This window comes from Mesocricetus auratus, unplaced genomic scaffold (assembly GCF_017639785.1).
Source record: "Mesocricetus auratus isolate SY011 unplaced genomic scaffold, BCM_Maur_2.0 Super-Scaffold_100013, whole genome shotgun sequence".
Taxonomy (NCBI): domain Eukaryota; kingdom Metazoa; phylum Chordata; class Mammalia; order Rodentia; family Cricetidae; genus Mesocricetus; species Mesocricetus auratus.
This window is the reverse complement of record NW_024429196.1, coordinates 50,357,171-50,381,392: the sequence shown is the minus strand read 5'-3', so window position 1 is coordinate 50,381,392 and position 24,222 is coordinate 50,357,171. Positions and strand designations below refer to the sequence as shown.

Below are 24,222 nucleotides of genomic sequence, written 5' to 3'. Positions count from 1 at the left end.
TTAAAATTTCATTAACACTCTCCAGAAACTGTTCAAAATCTGTGAGTCATGGCATGCGTATTGTTAAATCTCTCCCTTTGAAGCTGAGAAAGAAAGGACTTTGGGAGAGATAATTGACCTTCCTATGGTTTCTTAGCAGAGCAAGAGTTTGTGGCAAGCAGATGCTGGAACCCAGAGCTTCAGCTTCATGTCTAGCAATTTTCCCACCAGGTGGGGCTGTTTTATCTATCTTATGCCATGAGGCTGTGACACGGGAGTCAACAGAAGGTGTAGTCACTGCCTTGCAGAACACCATGCCCTCAAGGACTTTGTATCTTCCTGTGGAAGACGCATGCATTTACAAGTTCATTTTTCTCTCCAAGAAAGCTCCCTATCCTTTTCCCTTTTGAACATTTTTTAATACGATAGAGTATAATATTACTACATTGTTGGTAGTAATTTTTAAAAAGTAAATGCACAAAGATATTTTCCAAAGATGGTAGCTGTGTGACTTAGGTGGAAGGACGGGTACAATAAGGGCCACCAATTTGCTGTGTCTACTAAGAAGACGTGGGGGATCAGGCTTCAATAGTTATAACATGTTCTGTTGGAATGAGAGAAGCAATGGGACCATTGCACTGTGTGTGGCTGTGCCAATGGCCCACATGTACACATCACTTAAAACGTGATGGTGTTAATTAGACTTAGATGACTGAAGCAAGACATCTGAGAAAGACATTTAAAGAAAGGATAATTCAGTTGCAAAATTAAAGGATAATTATGGTGGCAGAAGCCTTAGTCCATCATAGGGAGGGCATGGCAAAAAGTTTCATGCCATAGTCATGGTAGCCATGGGGTGGAGAGAGAACACCTACCTCCTTGCCCCCTTCCATCTGGTCCCCAGCCTAAGGGATGGCGCTTCCTACACTAAGGGCTGATCTTTCCCTCTTAGTTAATCTCTCTATAGACAGAAGGTGCAGAGCTCCCTTTACTGTGGAACTGGGCCTTCTGGCTTAGTGCTTTTAAATACTCTATTACTGTGTTCAAAAGACAAAAGAGCTCATCTCTCTGCCAGGGCATTGTGGTTTTCAGTCACTGGAGGGGTTCCCTCCAAGCTTGGGTGATTACAGGGAGGAGATATTTAAAGGGCACTATTCACAATTTAGATTTGCGGGTGCACCAGATGACCTTTAAGGCACTTTCCAGCACCTGGGGTTTTATGATTCCCTTTCTATTATGCATCTATGCTGGATACTTGTGACATTGTTTGAGGCAAACACTGAGAATGAACAGGAGCACAGTTTGGAATGTTGATGGTGCTTACATCTATTTTGTGTTTCAATTTCTGGAAGCAGTCTTTGTCTGGGAGGCAGTTTGGTCGGTGACCTTCTGTAACATTTGGAGCCCGGCCACACTGTCTTTGTTTACTGTAAAGAGCATGGAAAAACCGATTTCCTGACAGTGCTCTGTGAAGTCTAAGGTCAAACTACTCGCAGGTGAACAAACACAGTCCACCTACCTTAAACTTTGACATTTGGCCTCTGTAAAATGGAACTAGGTAGCAGTGTTGGGGACCTTAGAGAGGGGAAGTCTGTCCTCTGCCAGCAGCCGGCAATTAGTCACTTTGTCAGGCAGCGTTGTGAAGCACTAATCTTAATTCAGCACCCTTGTTGGGGAGGCTCAAAGACAAGCCATAAGCTTTTCAGTTCTTTAGCCATCTAGTAGATAAATGCCTGCCTTGATCTACATTCGAATTTCCCGGGATTGAATGACACAGCACGATGGTCCACTGAATATTCATATCAGCCAGACTCTGTTTTTTCTTTATGGTAGGACTTCATGGTGACTGAGACGGGTTGGCCTCTTTCAGGAGCATATATCCTTTTGTCTAATTTTGATTACCATTAAATGCAAGCACTCCTCATTGTCAAAGAGAAAGAAGCACTTCTCAAGCTTAAAAGAGCTTTTAGGGCCTAGACGGGCCCTCTTCATTTCTCTCCCTCTTGTAAGTAAAATACACTGTCCTACATGAGCAGTGTGTGTGTGTGTGTGTGTGTGTGTGTGTGTGTGTGTGTGTGTGTGTGCGCGTGCACGTGCATGTGTGTGTCTCAATTAAAAGTTACCTTGAGCTAGTTACTCAGTCAGTTTTTGTTTTTCCAGATCAGGTATTCTTGTTTGTTTATTTAGATATTAGAATTTCCCTGGACTGGTGGAAACAAAAAAAATGGATGAGCATAAATTTGACTTTCACTGTATTTTCAAACAACATTTTGCCCTGCAATGTATTCTGATTTTCCAGTGCCCTACTTATCCCACATTGCTCTTCAAGTTTGTTTCAAGGTGACCTACTATGCTTTTGCTAAAATATATCTGGGTATTAAAAGCTCAACTCTTTACTGCTGAGGAGAAAGATTATTAACATTTTCCCCTCCAGCAATAATTTGAGGCAATAACATCCCTTTCCACTTCCAGGGCCAGAGGCAGTATATCATATTAACCTTCAAGAAACAAGATACCTTTGTCAATTTAGTATTCCAGTTAGCTAAAATTCTTCAAGGAGGCTGATAAACTCTCTTCACTTTTCCTTCACTCTCTACATCCGCTCTTTACGTTCGTGTGTGAATGGTGAATCTGTTAGAACAACTATCACCTTGATAAATGTAGCATTCCAATTAGGAAGGAGCCACAGCGGGACACAACAAGATCAGCCCAGACAGAAAGAAGTGGCTGAGGTGTACAGTTGTGGGTCAAGCATGTAGCACTGAGCCAAAGGTAGACTGAGAGAGAGAGAGGGCATGGAGTCTGTCCCTATGGCTTTAATGTCATGATGGAAACCAACCCACCAAAGCCACTCAGATAGCAATGAAATATGAAATTCATACTCTTCTGTGTAGAGCCACTACTTCTTTTTATCACTTTCATATTACTTAGGGTTTCTATTGCTGTGATAAAAATACCATGACTGTAATTTTGGGAGGAAAGGGTTTACTTCAGTTTATGTTCTACACCACTGTCCGTTACCGATGGAAGTCAGGTCAGGAACTCAAGGCAGGAACCTGGATGCAGGGACTGAAGCAGAAGCCCTGAAGGGACATTGCTTATTAGCTTGCTCCGTGTGGATTACTCAGCCTACTTTCTTGTATAACTCAGGACTGTCTGCCCAGATGACTCCTTCCACAATAGGCTGGGCCCTTTCACATCAATTAGTAGTTAGGGAAATGCAACACAGGCTTGTCTACAGAGCATTCTGATGGGGGCATTTTCTCAGTGAAGGTTCTCTCTTTCCACAGTACTGTAGCTTGTGTCAAGTTGACAGAAAACCATCTAATCCATTCAAGGTATTGAAAGGTGTATCTAGAGCCGGACTTGTGGTACACATCTGTAATTTCAGCTTGGGAGACTGAAGCAGGAGAACTGTGAGCTTGAGTCCAGCCTGGATTACATAGTGACTGCTAAGTTAGCCAGGGCAATGGAGCAAAATCTTCTCTCAAGATATAAAAGGATGACTGTACCTAGCATTCTTCTAGCGGGAAGTCATCTTTGCTGTCTTAGTGATTGCAGCCCTTTTTTCATAAAGCCTCCAGACTCCATCTCATCTCCTTTCCTAGCCCCAGCAGGGTTCAGGGCCATTTCCTTGCCTCGTAGACAGAGACAGCTTCGAGAAATTGAAACATAAAGTGAATATAAACACATCAACCTTTCGAACCCTGCTTTTGTATGTTCCCAGTGCTTGCTTTGTGCAGTGGCATGCATAGGCACATCTCAGAAAAGGAGCTGCCAAGCTCTCCATATATGTGATCCTCACCCTTTGCATCAGCCTTGGCCTTGAATCCCAGATTCTTTATCTTACAGGTGGGCTGTATTCTTTCAGGTTAAAGTGGGGAGGGGCCCCAAAGCTTTAGAATATGACTCTCTTTGGTCTAGTACCACATCTGTAAATTAGTTTGCTAACACAAAGCCTGTCTTACTGGTCACCTTTGGACGTATTTATGCTTTAAACCTGCTTCTCTTTTGATTTCATTAAAATAAGTTATTTGAAAAATGTTTTGCTTGTAGGATTCCTAAGATCAAGTACGGTAAGGGATCCACAGTGGTTCCTATAGACTGTGGTGTGTAACAAGCATTCATATTCACTTATTAGAGCCGCTGTTGATACTTAGCCACTCACCCCAGTCTCTGGCCTGGCTTTTCAGATTTCACTGCAAATTGGGACCCTGAGGCACCATTCCAGTGTTTACATGAAGGCACTTCTCCCTTTAAGCTGTTCTATAGTACTTCTTCTCTGACCCAAAGCTGTATCAGGCGAATTTAGAGCCATTTATTATTTTCTTTCTTTCTTTCTTTCTTTCTTTCTTTCTTTCTTTCTTTCTTTCTTTCTTTCTTTCTTTCTTTCTTTCTTTTTTTTTGGTTTTTCGAGACAGGGTTTCTGTCTCTTTGGAGGCTGTCCTGGAACTCACTTTGTAGACAAGGCTGGCCTCGAACTCACAGAGATCCGCCTGCCTCTGCCTCCCAAGTGCTGGGATTAAAGGCGTGCGCCACCAATGCCCGGCGGCCATTTATTATTTTCATGAGGACTAAAACTCAGGAATAGTTGCCATTGAAGGCAATACAAGTTTAGGGCCAACGGAAAATGTGGTGCAGAACCTGCTCTTATATTTCCTGAGGGTGAGGAGAATGCTCATATGCCATTGTTGTACTGTGGTTAACAAAGCAAGAGAATTATTTTGTTACTCAATGAAGACTAACTTGTTTGAATAGTTATACAAGCAAATAATGCCATTTATTGATAGCATACGCATATGAAGAATCATATTCATATGAAGACAAGGGCCATCCTTGGTGAAGGGCAAAGAGGTGTCCTGAGCATGTAGACAGTGGTTTTGAACGACACAAACACGGAAGTTTAGTGCGCATGGTTTGTGAGTAGGCTGAGAGTAGAAGTGGTGTATGTGACTGACAGCTGAGCGGAGTCTGAAATGCAGGGGCCACTTGTAAAGAAGGATGCTCAGACTTGCTGGGGGGATGGAGGGTGGTGGAGAGGAAAGCATGGCTGCCGGGTCTTCAAGGATTGACTTTGCAGTAACAAGGTTGGTAGAAGGTTGTCTTTGGAGAGAAAGAAGGCATGCGCACTTGCTACAGCTTGAGGACGTGCCTGTTTTGCTCCACATAATTCTCAGGTCTGGGATAGCCCTTTACACAGGAATACAGAGGAAGGCTGATGTGCGTGTCACCAAGGAACGGACAGCCTCTTATCTGGATAACTCCAGTCAAATGACATAGGAGGTAGACACTTATTCACAGTTCTCCCACACTGATCAGTCAGCATGATCATATTTTTTCCTAAAATAGCATATGAGAGTGTCCAAATAGGCAACCTGCTTAGTTTTGGGATGAGTGACAAACTCTGCAGGCCCCTGGGTCACCTTTCTCCTATGTGTCCTCTCTGGTGAAACAGTGGTAGCCACTCAGCACTTCTGCAGAGAGGTTTTCTGGGAGGCAGTTGTTGCTTGCCATTTTGCTGCAAAGTAAAAATATCTAAGTGACCGGCTTTGTCCGGTGTTAGAAAAACATCAACCCCATTTGCCAGCGTGAGATGCCAGTGTGAGATGCCAATGTGCAAACTAGAGACTTGTCAATTCAAAGAAACAGAAATGCCTTTCTTGTTTTGAATGGCCACTTTTGAGGGAACCTTACTGTTGTATGTATGCCTTTAAATAAGAAATCACAATTGTTTTATTATTTTTTAAACAACAAACACTGTCTCCTCTCTTCTCCCTACAAAGGGACAAGGTTTTCCCACTTGGGTGAATACTGCATGCGCCGCTTGCCATAGAAAGGGTGCAGTCTTGGCAAGCCTCTTATTAGTCTAAAAATAAATTATTCACAATGCAGGTTCAGATACAGATTGCAAGGAGAGATAATAGAATTGGTTTTCCAAGCCTGATCATGCTCGGAAGACATGGTCTGTGCTTTTCAGGAATCCACTTCAACGGAATCAGCCTTGACGAGCACACACAAGAAATAATATTGCTGCCATCCAGCTTGTGTCTGCGGTACAGCATCCTCGGCTTGCCTTCAAGTGCCCACGGTCCCTCTCCATCAGTGTGCATATGGAAAAGTCCACATTGCTCAAGCATTTCTTCTGAGATGCCGCCCTCCCATTGTTCTTTTAAGGAAATTTCTTCCTGGCAGCGTGAGAGGGGCACTGCCTCCTACCCCCCTTCTGCCTCGGCGGAACAGTTGACCACAGCAGCAGCCGACTCCGGCTCGTCATGTGCTTCCTCATGTGATGTAGGTCTGCGGCACTGTGGAGCAACCGCATTTGAGACTCGGCACTCGTGGACAGACGGGCGTTCAGGGACTGGGGAGTTTTTGGAGGGGGTGGGGAGGCCAATAAACCAAGAAAACGTCAGAAATAAAAGTCGCATCAAGTATGCTGATCTCTGTTTTCCTATTTTTGTTTTGAAATTTGATTTTAACTATTGCTTCTTCTGGTTGTGTCTATTTTTTTTTTCATCCCCACAGGCGCCGAGCTGCGCTGTTTTCTTTCTTTCTTTTTTCTTTTTTTCATTTTCTTTTTTTGAAATTCTGAAGCCAGACCATCTTCTTCACAGCTCCAGGGCTGCATCACTGTGGGCACACCAGGCTTCGCCTGCCTCACCTGCGTGGTTCCTGCTGACTCCCGCCTGAGACGGCCCACCATACACCCAGAACCACGGAATCGCCTGTACGTGCCCTGCAGAAGAAGGACCTGATACAAGCTCTGGCCAGGGTCTCCTCACAGCTGGATGGGGGCCTTGGAAGACAGTTGCAGAAGACTGGGATGGGATGCTAAGGGCACGCAAAAGACCGGGAAGGGGAATTTAGGAATACTATACATCAATGCCCACCGATGCTATGCATACAGGGCGAGGGCAGCCGGAGCCCCCTGCCTCGTGTACCCAGCTCTGGCTGCTCCTGGGATTAGTCTGAGGGTACAACCCAGGCCTGGACGTGGTGGCATTTTCCCAGAAAGCCGAACTGAAGAAGGATGAAGCAGGTACCCGCTGTGTCTGCCTGGCAGGGCAGAGCTGGAGAGAGGCAGAGGGAAAAGAAGAGGAGATGCTGTGTCGGGAGAGTGTCGGCTGCCGGCTCTGCAGTCTTAGTCTAAGGGAGGTTGGCATCATGTATATGCCAGCACATGCATGGAGCAACTATAAATTGCAGCATGGATGTCCCTGGTACTGTCAAGGAAGAAACTGATGGGCTGGGCGACTGACTACACAGTGTCCCCAGAGAAAATTGCAGCCTTTCAGCATGGATTTAAGTGCATGTGCATGCGTGTAGAGACATGGAAGAGTGTATGTAACACACACACACACACACACACACACACACACACACACACACATACACACCGAGAGAGAGAGAGAGAGAGAGAGAGAGAGAGAGAGAGAGAGAGAGAGAGAGAGAGAGAGAGAGAGTTACTTTGCTGGGTTGGGTTTGATTACAGCCAGTATTTTCAGCTCCTGCTCAACACCCATTTCCTGGCTAGCCAGAAAGCTTGGCCAGAGCAGCTGTGTGTAGACTTTTCTTTTTAATGGCAGAGCAAGCCCCTTCAGTTTTAACTCCTTGAAGTTCCGAGAGCTCAGCGTTGGGCTAAGACTCACTGTGTGGTTTTGTTTTCTTCTTGTCTTACAGAGCCCTGTAAACACAGCTGTATTCAGTATGGCGGAAAAAATGCTGTCCCTTAAATAGAAATGTGATCGATTTAATCAAAATAAATGTATCCCAGATGACTTTGAGGCCAGCTGGATACCACAGGCTGCAGGGGCTAAGCGTTCAGTGGAGATGCTAGATTTACATACTTTCGATGCTAGGATCCATGCTGCTTAATAAAGGAAATTTTTAAAGGAAGAGGGTCCTCCCAGCTCACAGCGAGATGGTTAAGTACAGGTGCTGCTGCTGATCAGGGGAGTGGGGTTTGCAGTTGTCGAGTCTCCAGAGGCGTGTGACATGAGGCAGAGCATGGCTGATGTCAGTGTGAAGAAAGCTTACAGCCTGCTTGCTGCTGAAGGAGGCGGGTGGCCTCTCCAAAGCCTCTGACAGGGCTGGGCGGGTAGAAGGAGCATGTAGCTTGATAAGAGTAAGCTGGGTGGACTGAGCTCTGAGCTGGGAGCAAGCTGCTTTCCCAGTTGTCATGGGGGCTCCTCTGGGACGTCTGTCTGGCCTGTCCACCCACTGTTTGTTAGGAATTCTACAAAGCGGCTCTGTGTACTGGGTTATGTTTGGCCAGCTGTTGGTGCATTCCTGAGGGTGGGGAGGAGCCAGGATCTTATTACTGTACTTCCAAACTGTAGATCTATGAGGAGAGAGAGAGAGAGAGAGAGAGAGAGAGAGAGAGAGAGAGAGAGAGAGAGAGAGAGAGAGAGAGAGAGGAGTCAGTGTGTGGAGGGGAGAGAATGAGAACCAAGCAAGTCTGATAATTCCTTCTCCTTTCTCCAGGTTGTGCTAGAGGGAATTCAGAAAGGCTGTGGAGAGAGAGAGAAAAGAAAGACAGGGTAAGGTATAGATGGGAGCAGGCTGAGAGAGCCCTAAGACAAAGCAGAACTTCAAAGCTGCAGAGACGAGCAGAATGTCAGCAGCTTGTAATTAGCGGTTCATGGTTGCGTCAGAGACTATCTCTCCAAGAATAACTGTGTGATGTGTGCCCCAGCGTGCGGAAGACAGTCATAACTGAGTTATCAAGCATAGTTCACGCAAGGGCAGATGCATGAAGGCATTTTCGGTTTGAAAATCAAGTATGGCTCTCCCTGGCTGGATGCTGCCTAACTTCTGGCAGAGTGATCAGCGCGTCAGAGGGAATGTGTTTATTACACAAAACAGTGAACCTGGAAGCATACAGATTGAGTGTGCAAGCCCTGTCACTGTAAGACACCGTCCCAAACAGCCCCACACTGCCCTGCTGGGCTCCGGTCTCTGTATATACCCATCACTTTTGTTTGCGTTTGCGCATGTCAGTGGAGGCAAGCCAAAAGTGCACGCAAGTACCTGTGCTCCATTAGATTCTAAAATCTCTACCAGAGAATTAAAAACTGACTGTGGGCTCTGAGTTTTTTGGTGTCCTTAATTTATATCTTGAAGAAGCGTTTGTTGTCTTGAAGGCAAACAGCGTTTTGTTAGTGATCCCGTGGGGAGGTGTCATACCACAGTCACTGAGAGTTGGAAGGGCACCTTCACTCCTCCACCTTGTCTCTGCTGTCTGGAGGTGCTGCCGCTGGCTCCAGCCTCCACAGAGAGCCGCTGGGAGGAGCTGATTGGTTGACAGGCTCGGGGTGTTTACTCTTATTTGTTTTCAGTGCTCCTCTGCAGCATGCATTTAGTATTTGTATTTGTGTTCATGCTGCACAATTACTCCTGACCGGCTTTGTTTCTCTGCCCGAAGTGAAGTCAATTTTAGTTCAGCCTCTGCAATTGGGTCTCTGGGCAATATGCACATATGTATTATGTTACCCTTGTATGCACTTTCCCGTTTAAAATGTGGGTTAGGGAAAATTGTAGGCAAGGAGAACCATGTATATTAAATCAATAGCTTTTTGAATCACATGTAATATAATTTAAATATACTCACTTTAAGGTTGCCAAAGCCTATGTTGTCTGAGCCCCGTTAATTTACATCTTTGATTTAGTCAAGGAGTGGAACCTGCCAGATCAGAATGCTGTATTCTGTGCACCCAACAGGGTGGAAGACATTATTTTGTTTGTGTTAGTTCAAACAGCTGGTCATTAATGCAGTCCCCATTTCTAGAGTGAAATGCTGGTGGACATGAATGGCTGTCTGATTAATGCTGCCCCTCGGAGGGTCCTTCACCCAGCCATGCTCGTGCAGAATAATGTAGCATGATGTGATTGCACTCTAACAGGATAGTATGTCATTGTGTCACCAAGCAATTGAGGTTATTATGGGGCAGGGCAGACAGACGGGACAGTGGGGTTACTAGACCGTAGCATTTTTAGAAATACAGGCCTGACCTACTTAGAGTTATTCTGGCAGGCAACTGCACGGTACATAAAGTCTCCTGATAGGCTGAGGCTGTTGCTAGGGGGAATTAGCATGAATTTTTCCACACACAGACTCAGCGACTGAATGATAAAAGCTGACTGGAATTAAAGAGATTTGGTTTAGCATTGTACAGATTGATCTGCCTCAGTTTTTTTTTTTCTTTTTCTTTTCTCAAGTGCAGAGAAAAAGTGCAGGAATAGAGATTTTTGTTTCTATTTGTTCTTTGACCTTCTCCGTCTCTCCCTCTTGTCCTTCACCCCCCAGAGCCAGGAGGGGAGGAGAGCAGATCAGTTATGAAATTTTGGTTAATTTCTTACTGCAGGGATCTTTGAAACCATGTTGCAAATAGCAAGATAGTCAAGCTTGAGGGCTGCTGGGTGTGCCTCACAGAAAGGCTGATGCTTCTTTTCTTGTCCCCTGTGTAACAAGCTGTCTTGCAGTTGGGCAAGCATCTTCCATACACTGTATATTTTATCCTCCCTTTCCCTTTTGGGCTTGAACAAAACATTTACATAAATTCTTTTCTATCCAAACAGATTGAAACTTGCAATTGCTGGCTTGTTTAAAATAAGATAGACAAGATTCCAGATTTAGACAAGAAAAAAATATATATATTACTTTTTGATTATAAAAATATCTCTTTCTGGTCTATTTTTGTATTTTGAAAAGCCTAGTCTGATGTTTATGCTCAGGCATAGAATTTAACTCCACCCACCCTTTTGTTTCCCAGTATACAAAATGCACTGGGTTTTTTTGTTTGTTTGTTTCATTTTTTTGCTTTCTTTTTTTTTCTGCCGGAGAAAGGGTAGCTGCAGAAAACAGTCTCGAGACTGTTTTTCCATGTTGCTGACATAGGCACTGCGTGTAGAGAGAGCTCACATAATCAGTTTTACAACTTGACCCATTTCCCCCTCCCCAGCATCCCCAAGTGTCTGCACTTTTAATAGATCTTTACAAGAGAGGGGTTTTAATAGACCATTTTAAGATAATCTGCAAGCCCATCAAGACAAAAATTAAACCAATGTGTATTCAAGAATACTTGGAGTTTTTCTCTTTTAATTATATGTTATCTGTGGTGTTTGTGCTGAAAATAGTCATTATCCTGACATTTTTATTTGAAATTAATTTTTGTAAGGAAGTACTATGAGTTCACAAGTAAACAAGGAGCTGAGCTACATAAGTGCTGGAGAGGAGAAAAGAGAACTGTGGTCAGAGTGTCCCACTGAATTTCTTGGCCATGTGTAAAGAGGCAAGAGAATATTTAGTTGTGGATTTTCTTTTTTCTTTTAGGTTTTTTTTTTGGTATTCACAACTATGTAGATACAGACACTATAGTGAAAACAAGCCAAAAATAATTCAGTGGTATCTAATCAAGAAAGCCACTGATTGTCCTCTTTAAAAAAAAATCCATTGAGTGTTGTTTCCATTTTAGCATCTAAATACAGCTTAACAAGCTGAAGGAGAGAATGTTGCCTGATGGAGGGATGAATTGTGCCCTCACTAGCTAGGAGATTCCCCACAATAGCATTAATCATAAGGAGCTCCAACCACACAACAATCCTTCATAGTTGAATAAAAGGTCAATTTACTTTTGCTGAATATAAAATATCCTTGTGTTCTATTACTTCCGAAATGATGCAATCTTTTCTTACAAAATTATTTTCATAAATGAACTTTTTGCCCTTTCTTCTGCCATATTCACTTTGCTTAAGTCAATATAAAAGTATTTAAATATTTAAGCGCAAGGATATAGAAATAAAACATCAATTTTAAAGCCACTAAAGTAAGGACATATTTTACATTAACATCTTCAATGCACAGATCTCTAATTTGTAAAGCTTATAGCCTGTGTCCAGGTATGTAGTCACAGTGAATGTTTGTTGTTTAATGAAGACAAATTGGCTACATTGAATTGTTCAATATAATCTTTCTTGGACGTTTAGGTTGTTAAAAAGTTTTCTTCTTACTTTGGTTTGCAACCGTTACTAGAGAGGCAACATTCAGTGCCAACAAAAATAAAGAGAGCATACTTTTAAATGTAATTTATGCTTACTTAACTTCAGTTAAACTTAACTCTAGACATTCACTTAGTGTGTGTCAATAGTATTCCCTTCATCCACTGCCATTGATTAGGCAGCCAAGGGAACAAGCACACTCACTCATTGCATTGATTATTTATTAGGTGAGCATTTCTTTTCTGCTCGCACATGAAGCTGGCTTTTCCAGTTCTATGGCCCAACATAGAACAGTGAACGTTGGGGGTAATCCGGTAGGTAGTTGTTGGGGTCACCAAGCCCAGTTAGATGCCAAGTAAAATATCTCCCTCAAATATTCTGTCCAAACTTTGATGTCACCTAATCCCTGAAGCTTGGTGAAAGGACTGGTGGCTTTACTACCTAGTGCTTGGAGGTGTTGGGCTCTTTTTATCTCACCAGTAAGCTACAGCTCTTTCAAACCATCCCAACACTTGATCTTATTGTAGCAGTGAGGCTGTGTCTTTGTGAAGTCATGTTAGCATACTCTAGTGCAGAGACTTTTCAGCACCATTGTTTGAACAGCTAGTAGTGTTTCAACAATCTTAAGTGCCCAAATTGTGTGCCAGCTGAGACCCTTAGCCCGATACTGTCCTGTCTTCCTTTTCTTGCCTTCTCTTCTGTCAGCCTCTTTCTCCCAAATTTCCCAACCTATTATGTGCATGTGCTAGGTGCAGAGAAATTGGTTGATTCATGGATGGATGAATGAATGAGAAAATTAATGGTTAGCCAGTTGCTTAAAAATGAGTAAATTAATGGTTATTTAGAAGGAAAATTTCATAGATTCCTAATGCAGTTGGCTATTTGTGGACATACTTAGCAATGAAAGTTCAAGTAGGCTTTGTGGGCTTCCCTGATCTCTATGTAATTGCTCAACTTGCTTGATATAGCTAAAAGGCAGCAATAGACAGTACATGAATGAATGAGCCAGACTGCCTTTCAATAAAACTTTATTTACAGAAACTGGCGATGGGGCAGATTTAGCCTATGCACTATAGACACAAGTATATTCTTACCTATAGTATCTTGAAGATATGACATAGGCGTGGTAGAAATACTCCTCAAAATATTTTAAAAGGGGGGGTGAAGATTTGAAAAGTTCACAAAAATTAAGAAAAGAAGAAAGATCAATATGATTTATAATGTGAACTCATTGCCGGCCAAGCAGGTGTTGATTCTCTGTGATGATGGGAATGAGGTGGAACAATTTATTTTGAAACTTGAGGATTAAAGTAAACCTGACTACTCTTCCTTAAGATGATATTGTTCAAGATGCAAAGAAACAGATTTTTTTTAACCTTGCAAAACTGCCATTCTGGTGTTGGTTGCCAGGGGTGAAGAGTGAGTTCATATTCTATTTGAAGAACTAACAGGAAATCCAAAACATGACGAAGAATGGCCCCACAGCCGTGTGGAGAGATGGATGACTCAGTGGTTTAGAGGGCGAGCTGCTTTTGTAGAGGACATGAACTCAGTTCCTAGCACCCCCGTAGGACAGACAGCTCTTAGCACCCCTTAGGACAGAGCATCGCTGCCTGTAGTTCCAGCTCAGCAGACCTGACAGCCTCCTTCTGGACACAATGGGCATCTGCTTTGAATGTGCACATATCCACACACAGACACGCATATACACACAGTGAGAAATAAAATAAGCAGCAGCAAATGACCACAGCATAGTCACAGCATCGTGCTGGCCTGTACTACTGTTTCATTAGTGTAAATGCTGTATTGAACTAGTTGCCCTTATCCCTGGCGGTATGATTTAAAGACCCCATTGATGCCCAAAATGGCAGGCTATGCAGTGGGTGATCTGCAATGCAATTTCCCCTACAATTTTGGTATATACATGTACTAAAGCTTCATTTAGAAATCTGTCATAGTAAGACTCCTGATAAGATATGGTAATTGAATTGTAATAGAAATTACACAAAATGTGATTTCTCTGTGTGTGCTGCTGTATGTGGGTGACGTATGCACATGTGTATGTGGAGGCCAGAGGTTGATGTTAGGTGTCCTGCTCTATTGTTCTCCACTTAATTTTGCTGACACAAGATCTCTCATTGAACTCACCAGCTGGGCAACACTAAAGGTAAATATAGAGGTGACCACTATACTGGGAAGGATTGTGTGCTTATTCCCTCTGAAGTTTTAAAAGTTGACTCTTGGATTTTAGTTAATTCTCTTTGAAGAATTCTCTAGACACACAGCTTTTTTTTTCTGTCTGTTTGTAAGGCCAAAGGCAGATGGAAACAAAAAAGAGGGCCACCCATTCTATTGCCCTAAGGCTATACCTGAATTATTTTCAAACTATGCTTAAGACTTATCACTTCCAAAAAACTTGTCCTGGTCCAGTGGCTCTGGGGGAACACAGGTCTTCCAGCATCTGTGATTTGATGTCTGGTGACTTCTTAAAGACTCTGCTTTCTCTGAATCCTTTTCAGCACACAAAGGTGACTTAGATTGTCCTAGAACACAGAACTCCTGCTAAAATGTCATTCACCTCTGTGTGACAATACATACCCCAGGCTGCAAAATTGTGTCTTTCTTCAATACCCAATGAAGCCATGTGTGTGTTCCTAGTGCCCAAATAGTTGTGAAATTAATGGCTGCCATAAATTTGCCCATTCTCAGTGTATATCCTAATAATTCATGTTACACATGTCACTTGGACTTTCGCTAAACTATTAATAGTGAATATAAATTAATGATGAGATTGAATCTATTCCAGCAGTCATGGGAAATGACTTAAAGAGACAGGGGCTTATCCTTAGTCACAGAATCAGTTAAGCTAAAAATACATATATTTCTTTGCCTTTTCCAGCGATCAAAAACCACTCCTTCTACATTTTTATTTAGATAAGAGAGCTGCATGGGAGATGAAAGAAGAAAACAGATTTTTAAAAAGTAACAAAAACAGGTATTGTTTTAAAAGCAAGAATAATCATTATTGTTTCAGGGGAATATAATCATGAAAGGTGTGGCATATTCCGAGTGAGATGTTCTTGATTGAGAAGCTTAATAAATGAAAAATGTTCTGGAAATATCAGTTGAATTTGATACATGATAGTTTAGTTTGTCTTTATATCTTTTCTTAATAAAAAGAAATCCTTTGGTTGTCTAATAGAAATGTTAGAAAAATGTTGCTTTGATGCTTTTTAGGGCCTTTTCTTCCCAGCAATGCTTAGTGCATTCAGAGCAGAGGTGTGGCAGCAGGAGGGGTGGGGTGCGGCTGAATGTCTCGGGTCTCCCTGGGGCTTTTTCCTTGCTATTGCCAGTGGCTACAAATGGCCACCAACCCCAGGGAAGTGAATGGAACAGCATGCCAGTCAAAGCCTCTTTGTACTCACTGCCAATTGCTAGGTGTGATTGAATATTTTTGAAAGAAGCCGATACGTAAAAATGGGCATTTAGCTAGAGCCTTTTAGAAATGATCCATTTCCTTCATTTTCTTTTCAAATCTATTTGATGCCATGGTATTGGACTCTGCCTACCCCTCTTATTATCTAAGCTATTCATCCATACTATAAAAGACACATAGTAAGTACCAGGTAGATGACATTGGGCTTAGCATGTTTTTCCTCCTCTAACTGCTATAGATTCCTGTGTTTTTGTCCTTGTTCTGTTACCAGGAGTCCTTGTTTCATCTGATTTTCCAGGCCATAGTCATTGAAGTTCATAGCACAGGCCTCTTATTTTCTGGGTCCAGTTACAAGCATGAAGAATGCCTGTATTGTTTTGTAAGAATGACTGCTGGCACCTTGAAAGTTACTGTGTACTCAGAGCAACAGATATGAAGGATTTGTAATGTTTTCATTTTAAGGACTCCTTTTACACTTGGTTATTGGAAGAACATTCCACAGAGCTCTGCATGTCAACTCATTTCAACAGAAAACACAGAAATATTGGGCATGGTGTTTAGCGATCATCAATCTTGATTAGTCAATGGACTCTTAAGGAGGTGTGGAAACTGTTTTCATTTATTTGTTTTTTTTATAACAGATGCAAATTTAAATCGGAGGAGGCACATAGCGAAATATTGGTAATTTGAAGCCAATTCAAATGAGAGAGAGTAAACAGTTTGGAGAGAGTATGTCTTCTCTTAGTCTGTGTTCCACCAGGTTAGGATTTAGGGCTGGAGGTTGGCGGTCCTGCCTAGTTTTGAGTACTCACTGAGGCAAGCAGGGCCCTCTGTGTTTCCAGGCATCCATCCCTTTGGAATTCTCTCAAGTACAGACAGGTAGGTGTGGCAGCACTGTGCCTTCATAGCATTGCTTATTTTAAAATCAGGGTTTAACACTGGGAGCTTGACTTGCTGTGAACCAACCCCATTTACTTATATCTGTCCACAGTGGTAAGACCCTTAAAATTAGTATTTTCATAGGCATCATAGCTGGGTATGACCGTTGGTGGTCCTTCTCCTTTGAAGCTCGCATAGTGGCTTCTGGCAGCATAAAAGCTAGTCCTTGTGGAGGGACATTTAGGTCAGTTTTAACTCATACATTCTGGGCCCTGTGTCTGAAGTGCATGGTGTCCTCATAGAAACTGACCTTCCACCTCTTGGAGCTAACCAAGGGCAACCACAATAGGCTATCTATTTTGTCAGTTTCTTCTACAGCCCTGGCCAACAATTGAAGGCTTCCCAGGTCTGAGATCGTGGTTTCGTTAGTTGTTCTGTGGCTCTTGGAGAGAGTCCCATCAGCAAGATGAGAAAAGTTCATTAAAACTGTATATGTGTATTTGTGGACATGCCAAACCGCACAGAGAAAAGCCCATGAGTTCTCAACACTGCATAAAGAACTATAGCCAACTCAGAAAGCTGGGAAGAGGAGAAGTGGGCTTCCTCAGGCAGAGTGCATCAATTGGGTGCCCAGTGCCCTGAGAACATACATACAAGTAAACTCATGTGGACCAAACAGGTTATATTTAGGAGTACATATAAGCATGGGACAACAGCATATAAAGAGGCCACAGATTTGAAGTAGTGTATGGAGGGATATTTGGGAGGTTTTGGAGGAAGAAAAGGGAAGGGATAAATGTAGTTATATTATAATTTCAAAAATAGAAAAAACTTTAAAGATGATTAGTATTTTCTCAATATAGGTCAGTTGTGAAAGCAAAGGTCCAGAATTGATGTTATCTGTGTCTACATTTGTCTTTCCCTCTTTCTTTTTTCTTCTTTCATTTCCTTCTTTCCTTTTCTTTTTCTCTTCCTTCCTTCTTTCTTTCCTCTCCTTCCTTCCTTCCTTTCTTTTTCTTCCTTTCTTCCTGTATTTTAAATTTCATCTGAGCACTAATGACTAATAGAGAGACTCTGTCTTTAAATGTCCACATTGCATTGCTTTCAAGCCATTCCACACATACGCAGAGCACATGGACAACCACCTGGTATGTTCTTCCCTGTGGAAGACTACCTTTCCCATTCTCTTCCTCTGTTGGCTACAGTTCTTTGGAGTTTCTTTGATTCCTCACATGAAACTCGAAAGGTTTCTCATACATGGTACTGGGGTTTGTTAGGATGGCTATTGATAGATTATATGTATTACATGTTAGGTAAATATAAAATACTATGATTCTTTATGGCCTATTCAAACATATTTAGTGTTATTTATGATTCCTCCCTCACTCTCCTTCTGTGTTGTCCCTCTTCTTTCCCCCATTAAAAACCCACCCTGCTCTTTCCCTTTCCCTCTTCACCTGTACCCTGAAAATCCCCCTCTCTAGAGCTCCTTTCATACTTCCACGGTCCCTTTTTACTTTCCTAGTCTCTGCAGCTACTCACATCTGAGAATTTGGAACTAGGGATGACAAATGAGAGACAATATGCAACATTTGTTTTTCTGGGGCTGAGTTACCTCACTCAGTACACTGTTTTCCAGGTCCATCCATTTACCTGCAAATGTAGTGATTTCATTTTTAACAGCTAAATAATATTCCATTTTGTATATGTATGATATTTTGGTTATTCATACATCAGCTAAAGAACATTTAGGTTGTTTCCTTTTCCTTGATATTGTGAATAGAGTGGCAATGAACATGATATCCTATATTTTTGGAGATTCTATATTTTTCAGCTGTAACCAAAGTCTCTCTTTACTCAGTCATGGCTTAAAGTGTGTCATGAACTTAGGAAGAGTTTCCAGGCAGACTAATGACATCACAGATGAAGTTATGTCATGAAGAACTGTTACTCTGGAGACATTTTCCATAGTAAAGGTAAGAGGAAGAAGAGTTCCAAGTCTTGAAATCTACCAGATTTCTCCATGCTTTTGTTTCTGGAATATCATATTAGATATACTTACTTTGAACCAGTATTTATACTGGGGGATTTGGATGAAAGTAAAAATTTAAATATGCAGCAAAAAAGAACAGAAATTTGGACTACATGTTGTCTAATATTTTAGCCATTTGTCCAATTGAGGCTACTGAATATCGTGGCTGGAAACGTATTGGCACTAGCTATTGGTCACTGTGTGCTGGGAACATGGCTGTACAAATGGAGATGTTCTGTAAGGATACAATTCACTACAGAGTCTACCAACTTACCATGATAAAGGAAACGTGAACTAGTATAGCTCATCAAGGTAAATATTGATGATGGCATTAAAAGTGATGAATGGTATAATACTAGTATTTTTGATGTATTAAAGTTTACAATTTTTACAACTGCTATTTATTTTGTTTCCTTTTAAGACAGTCTCATATAGCCCAGACTGGCCTTGCTCTCACTATGTAGCTAATGATAACTTTGAATTTCTGATCCTCTTCTTACCTTTGCCACCTGAGTGCTGAGATTAAGTGTGTCTGCATTTGTTGAGGCTTGAATCCAGGGCTTCATGAGTGCTGGATAAGTACTCTATCAACTGAGTCAACTCCTTTTTGCTTTTGCTTTAAAATGTGGCTTCTAGATACTTTAAAATAATACACATGCCTTATATTCCATTTCTATTGGACAATGCTCCCCTATAATAATCTGTTATCATTTTTCATGTGGAAGCTGTCACTGTGTCCCAGGAGCCTCATAGATACCATTACGATTGTGAATGAGGATACTGATGGAATGTGGTGAGCAGCAGAAGTCAGGATACTCTGAAGTCACTCTTAAGATTGATCCTGCATGAGTCTCTTCTGGAAGCTGTTAGCTTTGCACACACACACACACACACACACACAGAGAGAGAGAGAGAGAGAGAGAGAGAGAGAGAGAGAGAGAGAGAGAGAGAGAGAGAGAGAGAGAGAGAGAGAGATCTTTTCATTCCAAGGAACTGACCCAGAATTCTTGCAGGCAATCCAGAGGTGATACAGTAGGCTACCAATTTACAGTGAAGAAAAGAATTGAAATCAATTTTCAAGAACTCACTCATCTCATTTTTAGTGCTGTTAACATGTGGGTCAGAAAATTCTCTGTAGCAGATACCAATGTTTCATGGGCAATTCAGCATTGCCCCAACATCTACATGTTAGTGAGAAGCACCACTACATAGCCTACCAATGGCCAAGGATAAGAGACTATGGAAATTGTATGTCAATAGATTTGATGAGCAAGATGAAATGTAAAAGCTGATGAAAAGACCAGATGTCAAAATTATTCAAAGAGGAAATAGAAACTTTGGATCCACTGATGTCAATAAAAAAAGTTGTATAAAATTACTTTCAGGTCATGTATATATGAAATGTGAGTTGTGTACATAGACTTGATTCTTATTCCCAAGATACTTCATGCTAGACCTGCAAGCATTACTGTCTGAAAACAAATCCCAAAGATGAAAGCCTTCTAGTCTGTCCTCCCAAGCCTTTCACGCTGCCTGCATACAGATGCAACTGCTGTGATTCATGTACTGATAACTCATCCATGTCACATTTAAATTATATTATTACTAAAAATACATCCTACAAAGCACTTGTCTACATACTATGAAACGTATTTGTAATATATATTTGCAGTGGCGTAATATGTTATATCATATTAAAATGCTATGTTTATAATGTACTGTATAATAAGTGTGGATTGCCTGGATTTTAAAGCACCAAGGCATAGTAATAGATAACAAAATTTTCTGTCAAAATGTAAACCTTTGTTTGAGAATGCACAATATAATCTTACAACCAGCCATAAATCATAAATATCAATTTTGACCACATTAAGAAAGCTCAAAATTGCTAGGGGAAAAAAAAACCTTCTGGTTGATGGAAGACCACACATTCATGTTTTTATTATAATTTGTTCCACAGGCCGAAGTCAGGATTGTCAAAACCCTGCAGGCAACATTAAAGATTCTGAAACTTCGCTGTCATTCTCACTCCCATGATATTAAACAGAATGCAAACACAGAAAAGTACCTGACGCTCATTTTGTCTCTTCTTTTGGATGATAAAGGAACAGGTCTACTTGAGGAATGATTATACTGACTGCTGTAGCTTAAGCTTTCTTTTAGCACTATAAACTGGAGTTTTTTTAGTGAGTCCAGACAGAGAGCTGTTGTGTGCTCTGTGCCATAAATAGTTTTTGTGCCGCACAATAATAGAAAGTGGTGTTATGCTGGTGAGCTTCCTCCCTAGTGAGGTGTGTAGTCCACGTGTGTTAATAACTACTAACCCCAAATAACAGTTGCCAGAGAGACACAGGAAATCTCTCTCATTTATATAAGTATCAATAAAAATAAATAAATATGTGTGCACACACATTTTATATATCACATTTTTGCCTCACGAAGACTTGTGTTTTCTTTGTCCTGGTTGTGGCACAGTCTGCTAGCTTTCGAAGTGCATGCCAAGCATTCAAGGGCTGTCAAGACTGTAAGGCAGAGCTTGGTCTGGAGCTCAAGGCTGTGGCCTCAGGTTTCTGCCCTGTCTTTTATGTCTCAGCAGCACACATTGTTAAACAATCCGGGGAAGCTGAAAGCAGCAAATGTGTAATAAACTATCCTGGGCAGTTCAAGGCTATATAACTGAGGAGGCCAATAGCTCCGCTGTCCTCTGGATTCCAGGGTGGTTTACCTGAAGAAACTCCTGTCACCAGACATGTAAAGAAAAACACACAACATTTCACAAATAAACTTTAGGAAGTTCATTTAATGTTGTTTTCTCTGTATTTCAGCTAAAGCTCAATGCTTTCCTAAACTATTCTGTTGTAAGAACTAAATGAGACAAGAATGATCTTTGTGTTTCTTCTTCTCCCTTCCTCCCAGGGCTTTCGGCATGGCCTTTTAATAACCTCAACTTGTAGGGCACTTTAATTAAGGACTTCATGTGAGAGGTCATAACTAAACCTAAGATCTCCCTGTGATAAGCATGTTTTGTTTATGACTCTCTGACAGCCCTGTGCTGTATCCTGTTGGAATAGTTTCTTAGTCTCTTCTGAATGTGCCAGCAAACTCCCAGGAGTCCAAGATATCAACACTGTTGAAGCCTGTCTTTTTCAGTTTGGGGAGTGGCTCCCGGGGTCTCAGGCATTCTAGGCAACCACTGTATCCCTGAGCTTCAATCTAACGCTCCCTTTTTCCTGATAAAGTTCTTCTCCCTCAAGAACTCTCCTCTGGTCAGTACATGGAACCCAGTCAGCTCATTGTTTTAAAATGTCATATTTACTTAGATCAAATGAAAAGCCAAAAGCTACTATATTGAAAATAAGAAAGAAAACAGATTTTAAAGAGAATTTCTATCTTTTACTGCCAAGAACACTATATGTATTTTCCTCACATCAGGAAATAGGATGAATTTGACACCCTTGGTTTGTTTTTATCTAAGAAAGCATTGTGGTTTTGCCTTGTAAGAAAGGTAAAAATATAAAGCCACATTAACTCTTCATGGTCAGAATGAATTTACATTAATAGCATGTTGTGGAATTTGTCTTGTAACTCTCAAATATAGTCCTTAACCAGAGAAATGCAAGACAGGTATATGCATCAGGGTGAAGGGGTGGAGTTCTGCAGAGCTCAGAGTTAGAGATATTCTGAGAAGAAGCCAGGCTAGCAAAGGCTGAGCCTGGATGCTGGAAGACGTGCTCACACAATGAAGATGGTCCAGCCCGGGGCTTTCCAGTTCAAGCTGGGTGAAAGGGGAGTTCAGTTATGGACTCCTAAAGCACACCTTTAATCTCAGCACTCAGGAGGCAGAGGCATGCGGATCTCTGTGAGTTCAAGGCGAGCCTGGTCTACAGAGCAAGTACCAGGATAGTTTCCAAAGCTACACAGAGAAACTCTGTCTCAAAAAAACAACAAACATGGCTGATGGAGGCAGAGGCAGACACCCACAGGTGGGAACCGAATTGAACTCCTGGAACCCAGTTGCTAAGAGAAGTGATGACCAAAGGAATCAAGACCAGACTGGTGAAATCCACAGAGGCAGCTGACCAAACAAGGGGGAACACATGGACATCCCAGACTGATGACTGAGGGGCCAGCATGGGACTGATCCAGACACCCCACCACCACCACCATCGAACCTGGTTGTCAGAGAGGAGTTCTTGGCAATCTGTGGGACTTTGGAGAATAGAGCAATATTTATTTCTGGCATACAGATGGACTCTGGGAACTCATTCCACGTGGAGGGATGCTCTCTCAGCCTGGACACATGGGGAAGAACCAAGGCCCTGCCCAGGATGATGTGACAGACTCTGAAAATCCCTCATGGAAGCCCTTGCCCTCCCTGGGGAGCAGAGGAGGGGTGGAGTGGGGGTGAGGGCTTAGGGGTGGGGGAGGAGGGGAGGGAGAGGGAACAGAGAGTGATATGTATAAAAAGTTAAACAAAAAAATGAAAAAAAAATTAAGAAAAAAAATATACCTAAGATGGAGCACTGACACCAAACTGATTTCTTAGGTTTCTATACCACCTTCTACCAAATTAAGCCTCTTAACTGAACAGAATATATTTTTGACAGTTCTGGAAGCCAGAATCAACACATGGACAAGGTCGGTTGCTTTGGGAGCCAGTGACAGAGAAATGACTACATCTTTCCTCTGGTCCCTAGTATGTGTCAGCAGTTGATGTTCTTTGGCTTAGAGACATAGCACTCTGTCTCTGCCTATGTTTTTATACCGTGCTTGCTTTGTGTTGTTTCTTTTTCTGATTCTTACAAGGAAATGTGTCATTGTACTGAGGGACCTCCCTCATCCGGTATCATCAATACTTGCGTCAGCAAAGACCCTATTTAAAACAGTATCATACCCTACAGTTTTGAGTGAACACATGTTTCACTGGACTAATATTCATTCCACTGCAACATGACAGGAGGTAACTGATGCTATAGAGCTTTAAATACATTCATGAGACTGGGATTCTTGTTAGAGCAGTATTTCTCTGTGTAGGGGGGATGTGCATGTGTCCTGTTCCATGGAAGGTGAGGAGAAAATGCACACAAGCAGTGACCTAGCAAGGGTGCCAGACTCCAGCAGGGGACAGAAGGACTGATGGAAGACTAGTCACACAGGGTAGAATGCTCACATGGTTCAGTGTCTTGAGGGTGGAGAAGCTAAGCTCTTGCTGCCAGGGTAGGAAGTTAATATTTGGAATCTGGGTGAGAAAGAGGTGGCGGGTCCCAAGGTGAGAGGTGACTTTCTAGTATGAGAACAAAATGTCAATGTGAGTGTGTGTTGCCGAGCCCTGACCTGTAGTGGTCTGGACAGGCACAAGGCCACTGCAACAACCATGAGGGCACCCAGCTCCCATGTCTTTGAAACTCAGCTTCTTGAGAAACTAGATGATGGCAGCATTCAAAGTACAGTGGGGCCTTGATTTTATTTAGACCCCTAGCCTATGGGGTGGACTCACATTCAGGAAACCCCATGTGTAAACTAATCCTCCTTGGAAATGTTCTCACAGATAGAAATAGAAGTGTACTTTAATAATCTCTTAGGTGTTGCTAAAGTCAATCAAGCTGACAAGGTCAGTCATGCATTGGCAAATAATATCAGAGAAGCAACTCAGAGCTGAGAATCTAATGAATAGAAAGGAAAGAATAAAAAGACATGTATAATGTCAGAGAAACTGACTTCAGTGTGTGATTCTGAACTGGAAGAGAAGTGTCCAGAAAGATAGTTCCAAATCTGCCACAAAGCCATTGTTCTTAAACCATGCCATGTTGTTTAGTTAACAGTGGATTTGACGGTTTTGCTTTATTGTCTGATTTAACAGAGAAACAAGTCATTATTAATCTAACTGTGATGATGACAG

General features: G+C 42.0%; 1 long non-coding RNA gene across 1 annotated transcript; it reads left to right on the top strand.

Moving 5' to 3' along the window:
* The first annotated feature begins 5,867 nt into the window (after nt 1-5,867).
* On the top strand, nt 5,868-20,390 carry LOC121143582. The gene is made up of 2 exons (XR_005880814.1): nt 5,868-7,018; nt 8,464-20,390. It is a non-coding gene; the product is annotated as an uncharacterized LOC121143582 (long non-coding RNA).
* The last annotated feature ends 3,832 nt before the right edge of the window (nt 20,391-24,222 follow it).